The sequence below is a fragment of the Atta colombica genome, unplaced genomic scaffold, assembly GCF_001594045.1.
Source record: "Atta colombica isolate Treedump-2 unplaced genomic scaffold, Acol1.0 scaffold47, whole genome shotgun sequence".
In the NCBI taxonomy this organism is placed as follows: Eukaryota; Metazoa; Arthropoda; class Insecta; order Hymenoptera; family Formicidae; genus Atta; species Atta colombica.
Window position 1 is genome coordinate 274151 of NW_017259536.1, and position 7511 is coordinate 281661.

At 33.5% G+C, this 7511-nt stretch overlaps 1 pseudogene; it reads left to right on the forward strand.

The window, feature by feature from the left end:
- Positions 1-6253, forward strand: part of LOC108691431 — an 11991-nt pseudogene extending 5738 nt beyond the window's left edge.
- Positions 6254-7511: the final 1258 nt, after the last annotated feature.

Consider the following 7511-nt stretch of genomic DNA (forward strand, 5'->3'; position numbering starts at 1 on the left):
ATACTTCCGAGGGTCGCCCTTCCAAAGGTACATAAGCAGGATTACTCCTTTCGTATAATAATTTTTTCGATAAATAGCCCTGTGTATTCATTAACAATATTTCTTCATAATATTATCATAAAAACAATTCCTATCCTGGCAGATAGTCATATCGAAAAGTTTTAAATTTGTTAAGGAACTTGATGGTAGACATTTGAATGATGAATTTTAATTAATGTCATTGGAGCCTCTTCACTATCGTCTCCATTGATGATATGCGATGAACTGTATTAAAGACCATTAGTGATTTATTTCTGGAGTTGTTGTTTACCGGAAGAGGATTTCATCGAAGCAGTTCAGCTTTTTTTAGATTCTACTTTTTTTGATTTTGATAGTGTTAAATATTAATTAATATAGATATTTAGAATTATACTGGATTCCTATGAGTTCTCTGTTGTCTCATCATCGCGGATCTAATTATGCGAAAGCTATAACAGAAATTAGAGCTTTGTCTTTGATTCGATTTCCATTGCCCTTTTATTATAAGTTTGTTGACGACATATTTTTGGCGGCATCTGCATCTTCGGTTAGTTCCATTCTTGAGATTTTTAATTCTCAGCATCCTAAACTTCAGTTCACTAGGAGGTGATAGAGTTCAATTGGTACCACAAACCGACTTTTTCGAATGGATATTTGAATTTTTGATCACAGTATCCGGTTTCTCAAAAAATAGAAATAATCGCGGGATTATTGTTGATAGGATAATTTTGCTTTCGAATCCTAAATTTTACGGAGTGAGTCACTTTTTGTTTTTTAGTTAGTAATTTTCCGAGATAACAAATGAAAAAATGTAACATTAAAGCGTTAATCAATTTCAAGAACAAGAAAGTTGGAAAATAATCGATAAACATGCCAGAAGGACTCATTACTGTGTATGAACGGCACTGACTGACTAGACGTGACAACAATTCAAGCCTTTATAGCTTGTCGGAAAGTAGACCTTGGGAAGGCCCTCCATATCCGTCAGATTGAGTCCATGCATCTCCTGATGAATATCATCTCCGAAATCAATTTCTTCCTGTAGTGAGGGTCCTCGTTCAGTATTGTAATATCCCAATCAAAATCATGGTCTTCTTGTAACCGATGCTCCGTTATGTTTATATAAATTTATATAGAGCTCACCATAATAGAATAACTTTTATTCATAGTTTTTATATATGTTAGTTTATTTTGTCTCTGAGGAAAAATCAAAAGTGAGTCAAAACAAGCGCGTTTTAGTGAATAAAGAAGTTCCATAGATATGTTATTTGTGCGAAATCTTATGCACTTGACTCGTACTGCCCATATCCTTTCCAATTTTTATATATATAAAAAAAAATATATATATATATATAAACCGATTTACCAATTAATCACTGACAAACACAATCTGTGTAGAAAATTGTTAGGGCTTAAAAAAGAATCTGATTAGTATGCTTTAAAATTAATCAGGTTCTATTACTATAGGTTAGATAATTTGGGCCCTATATGGCATGTAGCAAATTGTTTATCAGGAAAAATTATTAGGACTCTATAAGGAAAAACTACTCAGGGCCAGAAAAATTTATCAAGGTCTTGTAAGGAAAAATTATTAGGATTATTATTGAGAATTAATTTTATGGTCTTTTAAAACGGTCACTTATCCAAATACATATCACCATTTACGTTGCTTGACCTTTGTAATCTTACGGAAACAGCTACTTCGATAATTCACGAACATTGAATGTTAATGAATGTATAGTTGTAATATATTTGTCTACATAATCCTATATAGAAATTTGAGCGATAGAACTGAACATCCACTCAATTACTATTATCAATTACTATTATACTTACTATCAAATACTATATATTAATTCCTCTTGAATACTATTGGGTTGTCTGGAAAGTTCGTGCCGACTAATCTATATAATTTAATAAATGTATATTAAAATTTAAATCTTCTGCGTTTCAATTTTCTTTCAACATCGGCATGAACTTTCTGGACAACCCAATATATATTAATTCTTCTTATGCGAAAATAATGTAACTAACAATGGGCAAAATTAGTTACAAAATTATTCAATTTAATATCTTCAACCTCAATAATCAAAATTATGTTCAATAGACGCATTTTTATACAAAATGAAAGAATCTAGCAGAAAGAAAAGTTGTTGTATTCTGCGAGATATTTAATTTAACTTAAAATTAACTTTATAGGTTAAGAAATCTGTCATATATAGCACATATACTTTACCACTTGACATCTCTAATAAATTCTTTTCAGATCCTTATAAGTTAGCCTTAATAAATAAATATAAAGTTGATGTATTGTTATCAAATTTCGATAAGGACTTTATTAGATATAAATAAGTAAGCCTTACTTATAACATATTATAATCTATTAAATTAAAATCTATAACATATTATAATCTATTAAATTATGATCGGGACCTTATTAGATTAAAGTAAGGAAATTTCTTACATGCTTTCTTATAGGCATCTCTAATAAATAATGATCAGAGCCTCATGTTACATAAAGCTATCCCTAACAATTTTCTATACGCGAAACGATTGATTATTCGGCAATTGAACATATGAAAGAAGAAACATGTCTGAAACACAATATGTATTTACATGCGGCAAGCAGCTGACTGATCACTAATATAACGTTTTTCACTGATCACTAATAAGACTACATGAATTGCATTCATTACACCCATAACCAAGAATGTCAGTCAGCTGCCCGAGCAAAAATTTGTTAGAGCATGATGTACATGATTATTAGGGATTGATGTACAGGGCCATCTAGCGTTTAGAATTTCAACTATCGATTATTTTGAGTTTGAAAGGCGTAATAACATTTATGACGTATCAGAAATTTAGTTTTTTGTTTGATATTTACGAAATGGGTCACTATACGCTTGAACAAAATTGGGAAATATTGAAAACTTACTTCCAAAATGGTGAGTCTTCAACCCAAACTGTTCGCATAATCAGCCGAAATGCTGATGTCAATTGACCGCCTTGCAGCTGCGATTTGACTCCGCTGGACTATTTTTTATGGGGAACCGTCAAGGATGAGTGTTACGCTAACTAGCCAGGAACGATTCAAGAATTAAAACATGAAATCAAAGTTGCTATCGATGAAATACGCCCATATAGTGGAAAATGTACTGAAAAATTGGGTTGATAGAAGGGGTATTATGCAGCCAGCCGTGGAAGTCATTTGAATGAAATTGTATTTAATGGCAATGTACTACCTTTCCAATAAAGCCATACTTTGAAAAATATTCATTGCGTTTTTTTTTTAGAGCCAAATTAAATTCCAAATTTTAAATGGCCCACCCTGTACAATCAAGTCCTCAGGAAATGATAATTCTGTGCGTGCGTGCGTGCGTGCGTGCGTGCGTGCGTGTGTGTGTGTGTGTATGTGTGTGTGTGTGTGTATGTGTGTGTGTGTGTGTATGTGTGTGTGTGTGTGTGTGTGCGTGTGCGTATGCATTAGCGTGTGTGTTGCAAATTCTTACAAGAAAAATTCTTGTGAGATCTTTCAAAAAAATTTTCACATATGAATTTCGGACAGAAACATCGGACAAGATCGCATAAGAATATATCGTATACGATATGTAAATAAATCAAAAATGCATTAATTTTGTAACACCCATGTTACATGATTTTTACATGCATGTTACATGAATCTTGCAGATTATATGAATTTTACGCGCATATAACGTGAATCTTGCTAGAATATAATTGAAGTTATGAAATTATGAAAATATTACAAGAATACTATTGGAATTTTGTGTGATTTATTATTCATATCTCAGTAAATAAAATAGAATAGGACAAATAAGGAATTGAATCAGATTTGAAGGAATTCATTTTGGCTAAAAATTAATTCTTTTTATTATTATTTTACAAATTGAATAACGGCTTATCGACTATCAACTTAAGTTGAGAAAGGAGCATAAAAAGCCTACGCCACTTATTACAGTGAAATTATAATTTATCAATTCATTAAGACAATGATAATATCCGTTTCGACCTTCTATTTAGTCATCTTCAGTATTCTAACAAATTTTTTAATTTTTCTTAATTCTTTTTTATTTCATATATTTAATCCAATTTCTATTCATTCAGTAATTCCATTTTACTGGGATGATACGATACCTTTATTATTTTGGCGTCATGTAAAAAAGTAATTTCTTAAGAGTATCTTAATTGCTAAATTAGTAATTAAAATCTTTTCATGACGGTATAAATCGTCATATACAATTCATGCCAAATTCCTGCATCAACTTGAAAGATAAATTATTTTGTAACTATATGTTTTTTTAAAACTGGTACACGATCTTTCATGTAACATTTAGGAATTATACATAATTAATATCATATTCTTAAATAAAGTATAGAAATTATCTTTTAAAAGTTTCTTATAAGGCTAAAGCAAGCCTTTTCATTGCGATATAAATCGTTGTGTATAATTCATTCCATATTTCTATTATGTCCTACATATGACAGATTTCCTAACTCATAAAGTTGTTAACTTTAAGTTAAGTTTAATATCTCGCAGGTTAGAGCGACTTATTTTCTATCAGATTCTTTTATTTTGTATAAAAACGCTTTACTGAACATAATTTTTATAATTAAAATTGAGGCTATTGGATTGAATAATTATCTAACTAATTTTGCTCAGTTGCAGTATTTTACATGTGTAAAAAAATTAGTATTGGTATAATAATAATAATGGTATAATAATAACTGACTAGATGATCAATTAAATCGCACTTATCAGGATTGACCAGATATATTACGTTTATTAACCTTCAGTGTTCATGACTCATCGAAATAATAGTTTCCGTACGATTACAGAGATCAAGTAATGCGATATATAGTGTAGTTTACAGATGGATGATTGTTTCAAGATACCATCAAATTAATTCCCACGTATAGGGGAAAATTTTTTTTTTAATTATAATTTTGTCGTGTGTATTCTAGAATATGATGATGTGAATCAATAACGTATTTTAATCATAAATTTATTAATTTTTTTCAGGATTATAGTGTTTTTAGACAATAAGGGATCTAATAAGGAAATCATCAGGTCCTGATAAGAAAATCAGATTCTGATAAGATTCTGATAAAGAAAATCCTAATCAGGCAATCTCAATTCTCGACATTATAGTCAGGACTCTACTAGGGCACCTGATGAACGCATGATAGGCGCCAGGATATGCTTATCAGATCCATATCAGCATCTGACCAAAATTTCTGCTTGAGTGCTTGTTTCATGTAATATTATTGTCACGTTCTGGCCTAATTTGGCGGACATTGAAAGATCGCGAAGAGCCCGCGGAGAGGAGGCGGCACTTGGGGTAGAGCCTCAACTCCGATAAGAGGGAATAGTGGATGTCATCCAAAATAGGTTTTCGCGATTATTACGCGACCGCTTCCTGATTCGTTTAGGAGCTCTACCAGAGGCGCCTTATATAAGGGTCATGTGATATGACCATAAACAGGTCGAGTGTTGTCGTCCCTTAGAGTTCTTTGAGAGAATCGGGAAGAAAATAGTAAATAAGAAAGAAGTGAAACAATAATTTATTTGACGATCTTTCTTAACTCAGTAGTTTTGAGCGACGCAAGGCTTCCCGATGACCTTAATTGATCTCGTAGGGATCCTCATTGAGCCTCGACGTGTCCGGCGGAAGAAGGCGGGAGATCTTCCCTTAGTATTCGGCCTATAGATTTCGCGACTGGCTCGGTGTGATGGGGTATCCGGAAGAATGCCGGATGAGGAGGAGATCGGTCCGGGTTCGAGCACCCTGGGATCCGTGCTGGTACAACTTTTTTTTCTAGCTGCCGCAGTTGGAGTTTGCATCCTCCGTGTCTCGATCTTGGCATCTATGGTGATAAAGAAATTGGCTGGATGCCCGAGAGAGAGACAGAGAGAGAGAGAGAGAGAAAGAGAGAGAGAGAGAGAGAGAGTGTGTGTTAGCGTAAGATAAAATATAACTGAATAGAGACTGCGGGGTAAGGGAGAAGGGTGGGGGAGTGATGACTTTTCCCTTATCGGCGACGGAAATGTCCTTATTCGAGCAAGCACGGGCGTTGTGATAGGAGCGGAGAGGAATGGGTGCCCGACGGCAAGCGCTTAGCCCTGAGTGAGGAAGGTAGCCTGAAATCACCCTCAGCAAGAGCACCAAAGATAAAGAAGGAAGAAAAGCCAGACTCGAAGGCAAGCGCCAAGGTCTGATAATTAAGGAAATGCCCTGGAACAGCCCTGAAATGAAGGCGTGCCAAGGCGAGAGAAAGAGAGGCGATATCCTATGGAAAATGCGCTACATCAAGAGATTCTTTAGGCTAGATACGTGTCAGATAAGAGGACGCGAACTATTCGAGAAAGAGTTCCGCGCTCGGCAATACGACAATCGTTCTTTTCATGATAGGACTCTAGATAAATATTAACTATATTGTTAGATAATACTGTTATTGTTTATTGTTATATGAAAAGAACGCAAGACTCTTCCAGAGCTTGAAAGAATTGATTTATCGATAGGAATTATTGTATAAGTATAAAGAAAGTGCGCGTAACACGAGAATTACAAGTTGGAACTGTAAGTACGAGGAGTTTACAAGTATCGAAGTTATGTGAAAATTATAAGTACAAGAAATTGTAGTTACACGAAATTTATAAGTATAGCGAAGTAATGAGAATTTTATAAGTACAAAAACTGCAGTGCCGTGAAAATTCTAAATTCCCCGTCGGAACTTAGCCACTAGCATAGCGAGACCGAAAAATATTCTAAGTATCGAAACGTGTCGTGCTTACCGTGCTACCGGAGAAATAATAATTTAAGACTAATAAACTGAATGAACAAGGTGAGCTATAGCTCGGATGAGAATAAGTGGAATGAGAGTGAGATTCTTGCATTGGTTTAAATACTTTAAAGGGATGATGTCTCGCGATAAGAGAAGTAATTTCGAGCATGATTCTAAAATATTCTATAGATTTTCATTTGCCTATTGCTAAATATTGCTAAATATTAACGATATCACTATTTCATGGATATGAGGTAACTTCATGTTTGATTTTGTCGTTTGATGATTGAAATGCATCTACAACTGTCTGTTATAGAGTTTGCTGTTTTTATATACGCGTTTCGCGTATTATCTAATATCTGTTCGATACGTTGAATTCTAATACTCGTTGAGTATTCCGTGCTCCGATTCCGATGATTATAATTAATATGAGGCATCGCTAGCTGTTTTTGTATTTTCTCTCAGTCTCAACGATCAGTTCATAGGTATTTTTCCTGTGTATTTTTTCTTTATGGAATATTTTATGGCGCAATTACGTGACTCTTATAATAAACAATTGTTCTTTTTATTATTTGATGGTTAAAGAGGGGAGATACTCCTTCCTTATTACGTTTTTTGAAATAAATATAATTCTTTTCTTTAAATGATTTATTTAAAATACATAATTATAATGGCAAGAGTAGTAATAACGG